Source organism: Arvicanthis niloticus, chromosome 20 (genome assembly GCF_011762505.2).
Source record: "Arvicanthis niloticus isolate mArvNil1 chromosome 20, mArvNil1.pat.X, whole genome shotgun sequence".
NCBI classification, from domain to species: Eukaryota; Metazoa; Chordata; class Mammalia; order Rodentia; family Muridae; genus Arvicanthis; species Arvicanthis niloticus.
The window spans coordinates 50,789,452-50,805,220 of NC_047677.1; the positions used below are offsets into that span (position 1 = coordinate 50,789,452).

The window sequence follows — 15,769 nt, forward strand, 5'->3', positions numbered from 1 at the left end:
GATATGAAGTATTCATTCCTATGAGCCTGTGTGGCTGTTCTCATTCAAATCAACACAACATTCACTATGAAATGTAAGATACCAGCAGGGTTCTGCAGATGTGTCCATTGCAGTCTGACAGAAAAACCGTCAAACAGAAGACTCGGCTGAGTGAGCATCTCCCCCTTTGCCTCTGTCTCCTCCTGCTCAGCCCCTCTCTGTCTCTGTCTCTCAGGCCTCACCCCATCAGTGCCCAGCACCCCTCCCTCCTGAGCTCTGCAGTGACCCTGTCTCTTCCTGTGCATCTAGTTTCTCTCAGTGCTCAGCCAGCATGCTATGAATCAGCTGTGTGGTTTCCTTATGTAAACATTCCAATAGTGGCTGGAGAGATGGCTCAGCAGCTGAGAGCACTTGTTGCTGTTGCAGAGGATCCAGGGTGAGTTCCATCAGCACATGGTGGCTGTCAACCATCTGTAATGGGATCCCGAGGGATCCAATGTTAGTGGATCTACATACTCATACACGAAAAACAAATACATCTAATAAAAATGAAATTTTAAAAAATATTATTTGAAAAACACTCCCTCTTTCTCTCTCTCCTCCCCATCTAAAGTGTGGGGCCAGGGGCTGAGGACACAGGCCTGTTTACACTGTACCACCAGGCAATGAAGCCAGCTCTGAACATGGACTGGAACAGATGACTAAAATACACTGTACTGAAAAACAATTTGTAAAAAGGCAAAAAAATTAAAAAATACAGAGTATATTTCATTTTTTGGACCTACTGTGCACAGTGAATCACAGCCTCGTTCCAGGAAAAAGACACAGTGTGTGCTCATCTTTGCACTTGAGCCAATGTCAGTTTTTGATTCCCCATGAACAAGATAAATCACACTCAGAAGTTTGGATGCTAATTTATAACGGGCCATGACATCCCAACATCCAGAGCATTCCTGCAGACAAAGGTATCCCCTTTTTCCATCTTCCCTCCCACTGCAGACCCTCCAGGGTCTCACCTGTTGAAGATGAAAGAGAAGCATCATATTCTTGGGCAACTCCGCCTGTCTGCACTTCTCCAGGGGTCTCAGGTCTCATGCTGCCCTGCTCTTATCAAACTGACATCCAGAGGAACTTTCCACGCTTTTCCACCCATGGGAAGAAAAAAAACTCCCTGTAAGAGAGGAGTCAGAAGGCAGAGCCATGAGTGCTAAAAGGAACAGCAATGCCCCAAACAGGGCAGTTCCAGAACTCTGACAAGGACTGTGATGTTGATTCTTGGATGTCAGCTAGATGTAGGATTAACTAAGACCTCAAAATGGAGGGGAACATTTGTGAAGCATTTTCCTGAATTTGAAGTGGGAAGACCAATTTCTGATCCTTTTCTTTGAGGTAGGAAGACACACCTGTAATCCCGAATATTTGAGCTGAAGCCCCTTTGTAATCTGGGACACACCTTCTGCTGAAAGCCTACATGAAGACATGGAAGAAGGAAAGGCTTGCTCTTTGTCTGCTTGTTCTTGCTCCTGGTCTTGCTCTTGCTGCATCTGTGGGACAGTCCTGCTTTCCTGTCATTGCTCTGAATAATGACAGCACACATTTCATGACTCAGCCAGCTCAGAGCTGTTTTTCTAGAGGGATGAGAATTTTGCTTTGTTTTGTTTTGTTGTTCCAGTTGTTTTCTTCCTTCATTTTTGCAGCCAAGATTTTCAGGAGGTCTCACTTGGTCAAATCTAATCTTAATTAATTTTGAAGGAATTCACAGCTTTCTTTCTGTTGTTGAAACAAAGGCAAAACACCTCCCTGAACTCCACACATTTCCTTCCTTCCATTCTGAGGTTCTCACATACATATGCTGATCTGATCCAGCAGTCCTTTCTCAACTCCAGTGTTTGTCAGCAGCTGTGTTTCATGTCTCTAGATCTATAACCAGACTTCAGACAAAGTAGATTCCAGGAGGGGAGGTAGAGTGTGTAGTCCATGAGGAGGAGCCCTGCACTTCTGTGCTCACATGTAAGGAGCTTGACGAGTTTGCTAATTCATTCAGCAGAAGTCTGGGGAATGTGTGTGAGGATGGATTTTGAGGGTGAGGGATAATGGTGGAAGGAACATAAAACTGGGTCGGGCTGATTTTTTTGTTATAGGAACACTGACTGGAGATTGTAGCTTTACTGTGAAAGATTTCACATTTTAAAAAGGTGTCAAGACTATGTTTGAAATGTTTATCAAAAGATGGTCTACAGAAAATGAGTTGAAGATGCCTAATATCTCTTGGCTTAGTGTTGCTGGAGGGATTTTAGTCTCAGGGAACTTGCAATGGTAGAGTGGTTATGCTGTGTAAAACCTAATTATTTGCCATGGGACAGCCCAGAAGACATGCCCTTCACTGATCCTGTCAGACACATAACATCGAGAGGGGCACCAGCACATGTGAAGAGCTTTGTCGTTGTTCTTCTCCTTGTGCCAGACCTTAGGGTTGGAGATGCTGCTGCTGAGTTGGATGAATTACATGCAGTGGGTTTAATTGTTAACAGAGGCCAGATATCAACACCCAATTTTTTTATTTTCGAGACAGGGTTTCTCTGAGTAGCCCTGGCTGTGCTGGAACTCACTCTGTAGGCCAGACTGGCCTTGAACTCAGAAATCTGCCTGCCTCTGCCTCCCAAGTTCTGGGATTAAAGGCATGTGCCACCACTGCCCAGCGCACCCAGTTTCTAAAGGCAGGGTGTTGTAACTATCATCATGGGGAAGCACAGACAAAGTAACGTCCACAGTGGACTACCCCACTCGGTAATGGTCGTCACAGGCAGAGTGAAGTTTACGGTGTCTTGACTCACATGGAAGTTTGGTTGTGGCTGATCAATCCTGGTGTTTCTCTGCATGAAATACAAAAGGAAATGTCTTACTCAGAGTTTATTACTGTGAAGAGGCCTCACGAACACAGCAAACCTTATAAAAGAAAGCATTTAATTGGAGCTTGCTTACAGTGTCAAAGGTAAGTTCATTCTCTTTATGGCAGGAAGCATGGCTGCACACAGGCAGCTATGGTGCTGGGGAAGGAGCTGAGAGTTCTACATATGGATCCACAGGTGAGAGAGACAGGGAGACAGGGAGACAGAGAGAGAGAGAGAGAGAGAGAGAGAGAGAGAGAGAGAGAGAGAGAGAGAGAGACTAGGCATGGCTTGGCATTTTGAAAACCAAAGCCTTCCCTCTTTCTCATGTCATCAAACAAGGCCACATTACTCTAACAAGGCCACACCTTCCACACCCTTGCCCAGCAGTGCTATTCCTTGGTGATCAAGATTTCAAAGTATGAGCCTAGGGGGCTTTCAGATTTAAATCACAACAATCTACTTCCAGGTCCCCATAAGCTTGTAGCAAAATCATAAGACAAAAATGCCTTCAGGCCAACCTTAAAAGTCTCCATAGTCTAATGGTCTATAACAATCTCAATATATTATAAACTTCAAAGTTCTGAGTTTCTTCTGAGACACATGCAATCCCTTAGCTGTAACCTCCTGTAAAATCAAAATAAAAAAGCAGAGAGGTCACATTCTTTCCCCACACCGTGGTACATGATGTACACCACCATTCCAAAATGAAGGAAAGGGACCATAGTGGGGAAATATTGAACCAAAGCAAACACCAGAAACCAGCTGGACAAACTCCAAACTCTGCATCTCCATGTCTGATGTGAAAGCACTCTTCAGACCTCCAACTCCTGTCAGCTTTGTTGACTGCGACACACTTCTTTCTCTTGGGCTGGTTCCTCTCCCTCTTAGCACTGATCTTTGAGAGGTGTCCCATAACTGTGCATCCCCAACATGTGAGGTCTCCAGTGCAATCCAGGCTTCACTTTCATAGCTTCACACAGAGGCCTCTGTGTACTTCCATGCATGGACACCCCTGCGCTATACCTGACCTCAGTGGTAATTCTTAGCTGCAAAAGAGATTCCATGATTTCTTTCCTGTATTTCTAACTCTGAAGACACCAGAATCCTGTGGCTGAAGCTGCAAAGTTCTGCTGCTTGCTGGAGCTTCAGCTTCACCACTTATTCAAATATGTTTTCATGGCATGTGTATTTCTGCTCCTCCCCAGAAGGTACCACCAGAGCCGTCCACTTCTGGAAGGTTCCATCCCCTGAAGGCCTGGTCTCCATAAGCTCCACCTCCTGGATCAGTTCCTCCTCCTCCTCCTGCCAGGTCAGGGTCATGTCAGCAGGGTAGAAGCCCAGGGCCCAGCACCTCAGGGTGACATCACCTTCAGGTCTGGGGTGATGGGTCACATGTGTCTTTGGAGGATCTGAGAAGAAGAGCTGGAAAGTTTGGGAATCATGCATTCTTCCTTGGACTCCAGAAGTCCCTGTGAGACCAGCTGGGAAGGAAATGCCTGGAGCAAAGGTCAAAATTTCCTAGAGGGTTGGATCCAGTGTTCTGGAAATTCTAGATCTTGTGCCCAAGGTCAGCTATGAGTCCCAACAGGGAAAAAGGTACCTAAGCTCCTGACTGGGAGGAGCTCAGAGAGTCAGCATCACTGATGTCAGACTTCAGAGGTTGGGTGTGGACAGAGAACACGGCCTGAGAGAGGCCATGGCTCAAAAGGACTGCAGACTCAAGGGAGCAGCTTTCTGTTATGTCAGGAACCTTCTCCCATTTCATCCTGAAGAGACTCTGAGCCCTCCTGAAACAAGGGTGCTCCCTTGGGAGAGCCAGTCTCTGATACAGTCAGGAAACACAGGAGTGCTCTCCTGACCCATACTGAAGAGAGAGGAAAAGGCTGGAACATTATGTCAAAGGAAGAGACACCCAGCGTTTCTGTTAAGATCAGGGATAAGAAGCGACTGTCCACTCTTCACTCTCTTCCTTGATATGGTGCTTGAAGTCTTAGCTGCTGCATTAAGGAAACCCAGGTGCACCAACACTTAAGTGAATAATGAAAACCAGGTATACACATAAAACAATCTGCTCAGCTCTACACAATGTAATCACAAATTTATTTAGGAAAATGGATGGACTTTGAATATACAATATGAAACGAAGTCACACAATCTCAGAACAACAGGAACTAAAGACCACATTGTTTTTGCTCATATAGGTGGATTAGCAAAAAAGAAAGTATACTTGCTAACAAATGCAGTTGTTACTTGTAACATGAAATAATGGAATCAGGAAAGGGTAATATTCGGAGATGAGCAAGGCCTAAATGTAGGTCAAAGACATCATGGACAATGGAAGGGAATAATTGATAGTTACTTCTAATTCTCTGTCTCTGTCTCTGTCTCTGTCTCTGTCTCTGTCTCCCCTCCCACTCTGGGGTAGGTGCTGGATAGCTATGAGTATATTTAGTGGAAAACATGTAAAATCCAATGAGAACCTCTACTGGGTTCATAATGGCGACTCTAATGTATCCAAGTTCACTGAGCTGGGTCTAGCCTTTGGTTTGCATAATTTCCATATGTTATTTTTCTGTGGTTGTTTTTTAAAATAAAGAAAAACCAGTAGGAGAGGTGGCATTTTCCCAGCTAATGGGTTTCTTCTTTCTCTGGACTGAGCCCAGCACAAAGGCAAAGGAAGATGGAGTTGCCTGCAGCCACGCACCTGCTCACTCCTGTGTCTTTTTTTATTCTCCAGGTATCTGAGCAGGGAATCCTTGCACGGGTCCTCTAAGTAGGTCCTAAGGAGCTCTGCATAACCAGCTTGCTCCCACTTTCCTCTGTTGATCTGCGCCGCCATTCAGGTCTTCGTTCAGGGCGATGTAATCGCAGCCAGCAGCCATCGTAGGTGTACCCATGGAGGAGGCTCCCATCTGATCCCATGTCATAGCCATAGGTCAGCTGGATGATGTGAGAGCCTGAGGGACGCCCCCCCCGTCAACCCCGCCCACCTGCCCATCGACCCGCCCCCAGGCCCGACCCGCCCCCAGGCCCCACCCACCCGCGGACTCCACCAAACTGAAAGGGTCCCTTTGTATCCTGTGCTTAGGTGGCCTAGGTAAGAGGGAGAGGAGTGGGCACAGATTGAGGTTCAGGACCCTCAGATTTGGAGGATTACTCACCATCGTGGCTCAGGTTGCAGAAGTCAAACATGATCTGCAGGTTCCCTCAGAAAAACTGTGCATTGCTTGTGATGATCTCAATCTCTCTCTGCCAGTACTCGGTCCCCTCCTGCTTCATCCGTGACGCACATAGCTTGTATCTCACAGTCTTCCCTGCGCTGTCGAAGCACATGAATTGTGTATTGTCCACGTAGCCCAAAGCGATGTACCAGGGCTCTCAGAGTGCACACTGGGACGAGGCAGTATAGAAATACCACAGAGTGTGAGCCTGGGGGCGGCACTTGGTGAGACCCCGATCTCCTCCTGGGACCCCCGGCAGGTGTGCGGACCTAAAGGGGAGCAGGGCACCACCAAGAGGAGCAAGAGGACACCAGACATCACGGCTCCCATCCTCAGGTTAGGGACATCCAAATGCAGTTGTATTAAGTCCTGGACTTTGTAACTTGCAACCACATCGAGATTCATCACATTCTCTATGCACCTGCTCTCAACAGGAATGTGAGGCCTTGAGAACAATCTGACAATGACACAGACAGCAAGAAGTAAAATTTCAGGTCTGCACTGCCCAACCCAAGCCCCACCTTTAGCCCTCAGACCCTGAAAGCCACTACTGGGGACTTGGGACTTTGTCCTGACTCCTTCCTCTGCACTGAGTCCTGTGTACAGATAGCATCCTCTACCTGAGCCTGGCTCAGGATGTCAGACAGTAATCAGAGTGGAAACCTTCAGGTTAAGAACAGTTGTTTTGCTCCTTCCTACCTCCACACCAACCCCACTGTGACGCCCTCAGGTGGTCTGGAATGCAGTGGACAGATGTTCTCTTTAAAGCAGGAGGCTTTGACCTGCAATCACTACAGTTTCCCACAGAGACCAGGGGGCTGTGTTCACCTGTAGTAGCTTAGGTTAGGATTAACTCACACTGCCAAGCCAGGGGGCTCAGGAATCTGTGTTCTAAATTCATTCCAAGGTCCCCAAGGTCTACATCTAACAGAATCTAAGGAACTGGGAGAAGTATTTTCTGGTTTATGCAAACCAGTCACTAGGAGACCCTCAGCTCCTCTAGATGGCAATGGTGGCTGTGTCAAACTCCTTCCTGGAGCAGGCAATGCTAAGTGGCCATGATCCTCTGTGACCATGAGGTGCTGGCTCTACAAGATGTAGGCCAAGCTGGAGCCCCAGCAGCAGGTGTGGTTCTCAGGGTCTTGTGCAACTGCCTTGATCGAGCCTGCATCCGGTATATAAGGTGGCAGTTTAGGCATCAGATGCAGCTGGTGCTTCCCAAGCACCTGGGAGGGCGGTGAGTGGGGACTCAGAATGGAGTTCTGGCTCATTTCCAGACTGAATGTCAGGCTGGGTCAGCTTCTGGCAGAGTGGAGGGTAGGTATTGCCTGTGCAGTGATGTGCTATTGTGCAGGAACCGGAGACTTGGATTGGTTCTCAAGGTCCAAGGAAGAGCAGGATCCCAGGGACTTTGAGCACTCTATCAGGTGGCTGTTCTGCTGCTGTAACTGGTGTGATTGGTGCATTGAGAAGGCTCAGGACTCCAAACTGGGAATTTGAGGCAAATCTTGTCTTCTCCCACCAGGAAACATGGAGGTCATCTCTTTTCTGTTCAACCTCAGAGTTTTGTGGACAGCTCTGACTGCATCAAATATCTCCATGCCAGGATGGCAGGTTGGCCTGCCAGGGATCAAGCTCAGCTCCTAGAAAGCTCACAAACTCAGAGCTCTCAGCGCCCCCTGCTGGTGCTTCTGTGTGCTTGCGGATCCCATTCCCACCAGAGCCACCTGCACCCAGTTTTTCTTTCCTCCATGACTTCATGGTGGATCACTAAAGCAGTGTTTGGTCTTGCTCCAGGGCCCCCAGTATGAGTCCTGCAGGTCTAAGTGTCTGGTGGCAGGACATGCCATGCCAACCCCTCCCCGTTCTTTGCCCTGTGTGTTCCAACCCTAGTAGCCAAGTGTTCCCTGTGTGAGTCACCAGGAGCCTCAGTGAATTTGAGAACCTGCAGGAAGACACTGGACAAAAGGATGGTTCACTGTCTGCCCTGAGCCTCCTCCACCTTCTGGATTTCTGTCTGTCTGTTTGTTTCAAATTTTTGAGACTGGGTTTTTTTTGTGTAACAATCTTGGTTGTTCCTGAATTCAGTGTGTACACCAGCTTGGTCTCAAACTCAAAAGTTCTGCTTGCCTCTGTCTCCCAAGTGGTGGGATTACAGGCATGCGCCTCCAGCACCTGTCACCTCCTGGGTTTCTGATCTGCCTCAGGCTGCCCATTCTCCTCCTGCAGTGAATACACTAGGAGCTGTTGTCTTTGCATGGGCTGACTGGAGTGCCAAGGAGGGTCTGGATTGGGTGGGCTCTGTTGGAAGACAGTAAGCTCTTTATTGAAGCTCCCAGCCCCCATCACATTTGACCTGGCCCACAGGTCACTCAACGTTGTCTGCAAGGGATAGATTGGGGATGGAGGGGGAAGAGACACGAAGAATGGAGACAAGACAGTTGTCTGATCAAGTCTCATTTATTAAAAGGTATTGAAATGGGTATATAAGCACAAGCAGGGGAGTGCAGCTGGAGACACTTAACCATGAGAACCTTGCAGCTGGGGGCACTAAACTTCAAGTCCAGGACATGCCTGAGAAAAACAAGATGTTTTTCAGAGTGTGCTTAGCTGTTGTAGGCTGCTTGCAAAAACATCATGCTAGAAAAACAAGTCTCTTGTCAGGGTGGAAAAGTATCAACATGCAAATACATGGTCTGAGATGGCTGCAAAGGTGATAGCTGCTTTCTGCTAGGAGTTGGCTCCCAACACACAGTTTTGTTTCTCTCTCTCTCTTTTTAGACAGTATTTCTCAGTGTAGACATCACCCTGGAATCACTTTATAGACCAGGCTGGCCTTGAACTCACAATTCTGCCTATGTGTCCTGAGTGCTGGGGATCAAAGTTATGTACAACTATACCAGGCTTTCAAGTTCTTTTTTAGCTGTTGCATAAAAAAGAGTTGTCCATATTTGTGGGCTATCCTGTGAGAGTTCCGCACCTGTATACACAGTATCAGGTCTGAATGGGAATTAAATACAGCTCCTCAAAGGTGTAATTTCTGCAGTGAAGACATTTAGAGTCTTGCCTTCCAGCTTTCTGAAAGCTTGGTTTTCCAGTTTCCCAGCCTTGCAGCTGCCCCTCACCTCCTCCGTCCTAACTGTAGCCCCTTCTCAGCCACCATCCCCCCACAGTCCCCTCTAGGTCTGTCAATGTGGCCTACTTATGTCACTTCACAAGCCTCACAGAGGTGGAGCTGTGGAGACCTCTGCAAGATTTCCTGCAGGTCTGTGGGGTTTTGTTGTTGTTGGGGCTTTTTGTTTGTTTTGTTTTGGCTTTTTTGTTTGTTTGTTTGAAACACAACCTTTCTATGTATCTCTGGTAGTTTTTTACCTCAGTATGACCATACTGGCCTAGAAATTAGAGAATCACCTGCCTCTGCTTCTAATGTGATTGATGTTGAGCAGTGGCTTTTGTTACAGCTTTCCTCTCAGATCAGCAGAAAGAGCCTCCTTTTCCACCCACCCTAGACAGTGTTTCTGGGTCCTGAGTTCTAGGCTATCACATGCTGGGACCCCAAAGAAGGATACCAGCATCATCTGAACAAGACCAGGCCTAGTCCTTCACAGAAAAGCCCACAACCAACTGAGCCCCAGCTGGGATGGGCCCTGTTCACATTCAGGGGCTGAGGGGCTTCTTTTTCCTTGGACTGAGCCCCAGCCTAAGGGCAGAGTGAAGAGTTCCCTGGCTCCTGAGACCTGTGAGCTGCAGTTCTTCCTTCCCATGCTCCAAGTGTCCATGCACTGGCTCTCCAGGTAGGTTCTGTATCTTTCTGCCTCACCAGCCTGCATCAACTTTCTCTGGATGATCTGTGCCTCTGTTTCCATCGCTGTCAGTGTTTTCAGATCTTTGTTCAGGGCGATGTAATCGCGACAATCATTGTGGACCAGCTTATACCCGCGGAGGAGACCACTGTCCCACCCAATGTCACAGCCAGACTTCAGGCAGATGATGTGAGAGCCTGTCCAAGTCCTGTAAGGTCAGCCTCATTCTCTGACCCCACCCACCCATGTCCTCCCTTAAAATAAATGGGAGACCAGTCATGGTTCCAGTTTCTGCAGAACCTAAGAAGCCTTGGAGACTTGGCTTCTGACCCTCGGAAACTTACCCTCTTGACTATGATGTAGTGGCTAGGCAGAGCCCGAAGGTTCCCTGGCTGTCCTTGACTCTCTTTGCATATCCATCTCTCAACAATCCCGGCCCACCTGTTTCATCCACCTTGCGCACAGCTCTTATCTCAGAGTCCCCACGTCTTAGTCGCCCATGTAGCAATTTTCATGTAGCCGATTACCATACACCCGGGATCCCTGAGACCGGGCAAGGACATCGCTGTGTGGAAATACCGCATAGAGTGTGAGCCTGGGTGGCACGCGGTGAGACCCCGACCTTCTCCTGGGACTCCGAGCTGGTGAGGAGAGAGAGAGAGAGAGAGAGAGAGAGAGAGAGAGAGAGAGAGAGAGAACGAGAACAGAAGGTAAAGTTAAAGAGGTGAGAAGAAAAATATTTTAGATGAAAATTTGAACGTTTAGGCTTATTAGTTGGGAGTGGGCCATCCCAAGACCAACAGAAAGGAAGAGAAGACCCCACCCTTAGGAATAAGCTGAATAGGCGGGAGCTGAAACAGGCTGTTGATTGACAGCACTTATCTGGAGTCCACTTGACCCGTGAGAGGTAGATTACAGTAGATTCTTTGAAGCTTAAAAGAATGTTTTAAGTTACAAAATGAGATAAATTTTAGACGTGTAAACATACCACTGTGTAATCTGTACTGAACTTCACATTGTAGAAAAGGCAGCAGACTCCTGCCTTTGAGTCATAGTGAAAACTGGGGGACCCCAAAATGATCTGGAGATAAAAGCATGAACACCCTTTCCTTTATCGAAAACACTGGGTATATACAGACTGGACAGGTGTTTTTAGCTCATGGAGAAGCACTTTTAAGTCAATACTTAGAAGACAACCAAAGAAAATTCATAATCTTGAGCTTGTGACGATGATAATAACAATAACTGTTTGTCATAGTTAGATAAATAATTCATCAGAACTCCATTGATTAATGTTAAAACTCTGAATTTTTTAGATCTTAATATAAGAATAGCATACAGAGGGAAGAAATCTGAAACATTCTTCATTTTTACATACACCTTAAATCACTTTCTTATACCTCTTGCATTTACACACCTTAAAACATCTCCTCAGACCTTTATAAATTGCAGTTAAACCACTCTTCTAGTCCTTTATAAGTCACATTCACAGATCTCAAAGCACGTTTTTTAAGATCCCTGCAGCTTACTTAAACTTTCATATCCTTAGAAGTTACATAAACGTTACAGTTTTTTTCTCCAGTTATTTACCACAAGACACAGGTGTTTGGTAACTATGAACAGTCCTGGTAAAACAACTTCCTTTTTGTAAAGGAATAGTAAAAAGTTACATTGAATTATGTTGTGGGAGTTTATCTCTTCTTAGAATCTGGTAACAATGTGATCAGTGTCTAGACCTAGTAGCAACTGTAGGAAAGTGTCCCCTGAGTTTTACACATGAAGAGACCTGAGAAGCACCTGAAACCTGTGTTGTTGTTTGCTGTTCAACTGACAAGCTCTCCCTAGTCAACACCATCAGAGATCTGCAAAGGATGAATTTCACCCGAGTAAGCAGGAAGTGCAGACCAAACAGCTTCCAAATCTATTAAAAATGACAGACTTATCCGTTACCTAGACAATCACTGAAGGTTCCACTGTGGTAGCCTTGATTTCATTGGGGACAGAGGACCTAGGGCAGCATCAGTCTTCCCTGCCCAGTCCAGAAGGTCCAAAAACTGTTCAGTGGATGAGGTCCCTGAAGGATCAGCCTGCCTTGTCTAAGCAAAGTAAGGTAATCAACTCCCCAGTGTCCTGCTTGTCCACAGTTCGGACAGGGTCCTGGTGACATACAAGATGAAGGGCAGATTTTCACCCAGTGGCTGGCTTTGCCACATTTAAATTAAGCTCAAGGTGGAGTTCTTCTCTACCCCTTCATTGTCTGTGAAGACCTGGGGGTCACTTCTAGTAATTGGTGGTCACGGTCTGTCACAGTAAGCTTTATCCATTAAACATTTTAAATGCCACATTCAGTAGATCTCTAAAAAGTTTTGAGGACTGTTAGCTACTAAGGATATCTACACTGAACAAACTTTCCTAGTTTCTAGCAACTTGTTTTAGGCTTAACTTTGGAAACATATACAGGAGGCTAAATGCACCTTGTTCTTGTTCTTAACCTGCATGTGTTAATTGTCTTCAACAGTTTACAACAAGTCAATAACTTTCATAATATTAAGATTTTATAACTTTATCTTTGTTATGTTTGAGCCTTAGTAATTTGAGGTAAAGATCCTTTATCATCGACATAAACCATAAATGCCTTAAACTTTAGTCTGTAGTAGCCTGGAATCTCTCTTTTATCATTTACCTTTATAGAATAGCATAGATTTGTATGACTCTGTTTCTCCAATTAGCTAAAGCTCAAGACATTGAGCAAGGACTACAGCTAGACAAATATCACTGTGAAGCTGAGTAGGCATTAGAAATATATAACTTATTAATCTGTATTCCTTATTAATCAATATAACTGGCTGGAGAGATGGCTCAGAAGTGAAGAGCACCAGCTGTTCTTCCAGAAGATCCAGGTTCAATTCCCAGCAACTACACCACAGATCACAATGGTCTGTAACAATAGTTCCAGGGATCTGACACAATCACACATATATGAATGTATATAATGCTCACATGCTCATAACATGAAATTTCACAATAAAATGCACTCTTTATTCATCTAACATATGTTGTGTTTATCTACATTTTATAGCACCTGGGTGCTGAACACTTAGCAAAGACATAGGAGGATAGACATACATCTTATACCAGCTTTTGCTAATCCAAGTAGATCTTTACAACCTTAAAAGTTTATCATCACATGTCGGGACCTCTCTGCCAAATGTTGGAACCCACACTGCTAAAAGCTTGGGGGCCAAAATTGTTAGAGCCCACACTGCCCCAAGCTTTAGGGGCTAAATTGTCCCGGCTCCTACTGCTGTTCCAGTCTGCAGGTCAGGGTTCAGCAAGAGAGAGAGTGAAGGCTGACATGAAGAATGGAGACCAGACAGAGTGTGATTCAATCCCATTTATTCTCAAGTCTCTCTTCTCTCTTTCCAAGTCCCTTGTTCCTAGTCCAAGTCCCAAGTCTCGGGTTCCTAGTCCCTAGTTCCTAGTCCCTAGTGCCTCCAAGTTCCACATTTCCAGTCCCTTCTGTCTGCCTCTCGCCTTTTATAAGTCTCACTTCTTAAGTCATGCCTTTAAGTCACACACACCCAAGGGAAAATCCTGGGTATATAAAACAAGATGTTATCAGAGTGAGCTCAGCTGTTGTAGGCTGTTGAAAACAAGTCTCTTGCCAGGGTATATGGCTCAAGATGGCTGCAAGGATGATAGCCACCTTCTGTCGACTCCCCACAATCACATACAGTCTATTCTAAACCAGAGTTGAATCACATATGCAGTATGTTGTAGCAAATATAACCTTAAATTTTTATCTTCATACAAAAATTTATGCCAATCAGAAATACTTGAGACTTGTTGATACTTCTTTAATCTACTAAGAGATATTATGATATACAGAAAACTCATTAAGTCAAAGAGGTTTTACAGTCATTGTTTTGTGACATGTGGTCAAGTGATGATATTAGTTAACTCACATGGCATGTACTCTTTAACCTTAGTAAAGATGGCTGCCAGTCATATGGGAACTTCTATTTTGATGAGGTCATCAGCCAGGATGGAGGAGAGCCACATAGTTGCTATTTCAAGATATCTGTTTTCATGGTATGTTGTTTTTAAAATCAAAATTCAAGTCATTTAATTTTACCAGTGAAGAAGAAGGGCCATATGTTGGGGTGAAAACCCACTGGCTCAATGAGGCAGGGAAAACACTCTCTACTCTACCAAGGTCTCAGAAGGAAAAAGCTCCTTCTCCACACTGTCTTCAGTTCCCTCCAACTCAATCTCCCTCCTCTCTACTTCCTGTGTTTTCCTATTTTCACCTCTGTGAACTGATTGCATGATCTGCCTCTTGTCCTATTGTTGATTTTAATTAATATTGTTTACAGAAAGCTCTTGAAAAAACAATGTGTGTAAGGTCTGAACCACACCACAACAGCCTGTTTACAATGAACTGAAAGCTCTTGGCTCAAAGGTGTCTTTTAAGACTGTGCCACTCCACAGCAGAAACAGGATTTTCTTCTTCCAAGTTCAGAATCTTGTGCTACACAATGTGATCAAATATCTTGCAATACGTCCCTTCTTTTGTCTGAATAATATCTATTTCTCTAATATAAATACACTATATACTACTATCTGCCAAGAATTATATTCATAGTGTCCAGTCCATTTGTATTTGGCAACCCTGGAGAAAGTATTGCACTATCTGTCTAATCTTGGCGAGTCCAATGGTGTGTATTCAAATCACTTTCTTTTATAACTTATGTTTTTCAACCTAAAAATCTCCCTTTAAACCTTAAAGCATTTTCTTATGTCCTAATCACTTAGTCTTAACTGTGAAAGTATAAATATCTAGTCTTGAGCCCCATCAGAGACCTGAGGAGAATGATTGTTATCAACATAGACAGGATGTGCAGAACAAGCAGCTTCCAGTTCTACAGAAAAGACAGAGACTGCTGGCTGCCTGGACATTCCACCCAGGGTTTCTCTGGAAGTTTGGGACATCCACATCTTCCTGCTGCTGGCCCAGAACATCTGACAGATTGTTTCATGAAGGAGGCATCATGAATGACTTCTCTACCTTGTCCTGGCAGAGTTCAGCATCTGACTTCCTGTGCTTTCTTTGTCCAGTTGGGACAGTATTTTGCCAGCAGTTGAAGCAAGGGCAGTTTCTTGCCCAGTGGCAGCTTGCCCCATGTGAAGCAAACTCCATAAGGAGGTTCTTCAGTGCTCATCATCTTCCTTGAAGCAGTATGGGGTGCTGACAGGAGCTGACACCTCTCATTATAAAAAAAAAATTCTTAAATTAATAAAACATCTTTAAATGACTCATTCTGAAGATCTCTGAGGTTTTTGAAGACTAGTACCAAACAAAACCAAAACAAACAAAAGTTTTGTTAACTGACTATTAACTTGCATTTAAAAATTTTTCTTAAACAGTTTGTAATAGGAGCTTTCAAAAGAGCTAGTACTTCCTATTGCAGTTTTAAGAATTACATAGGTATCTTAATACCACAGAGTATGTATGTTGTAACCAAAAATATAACCTTACTTTTGTATCAATATACAAGGATCTATACCAACGTAACCAACTGTAACCTTAATTTGAATCAATATACAAAGATCTATATTAATGTAACCAAATAAACCTCAATTTTGTATAAATATACAAAGATCTATACCAATGTAAACAAATATAACTTTAATCTGTATCAATATACAAAGATCTCTATTAATGTAAGTAATATATTTTTGTAAACATATACAATAATTTTGTATCACTCTATAAAGTTATATGTGAGAACAGATTAACTAATTTACCCATGTTTCCTATTATTCCTATGTTATTCCTATATCCACCTTTTTGTCTATGTAAAAAAGAAAGATT

General features: G+C 44.6%; 1 pseudogene; it reads right to left on the bottom strand.

Moving 5' to 3' along the window:
- Window positions 1-4,028: 4,028 nt before the first annotated feature.
- Window positions 4,029-7,852, bottom strand: LOC117724274 (H-2 class I histocompatibility antigen, TLA(B) alpha chain-like; annotated as a pseudogene).
- Between the last annotated feature and the right edge of the window lie 7,917 nt (window positions 7,853-15,769).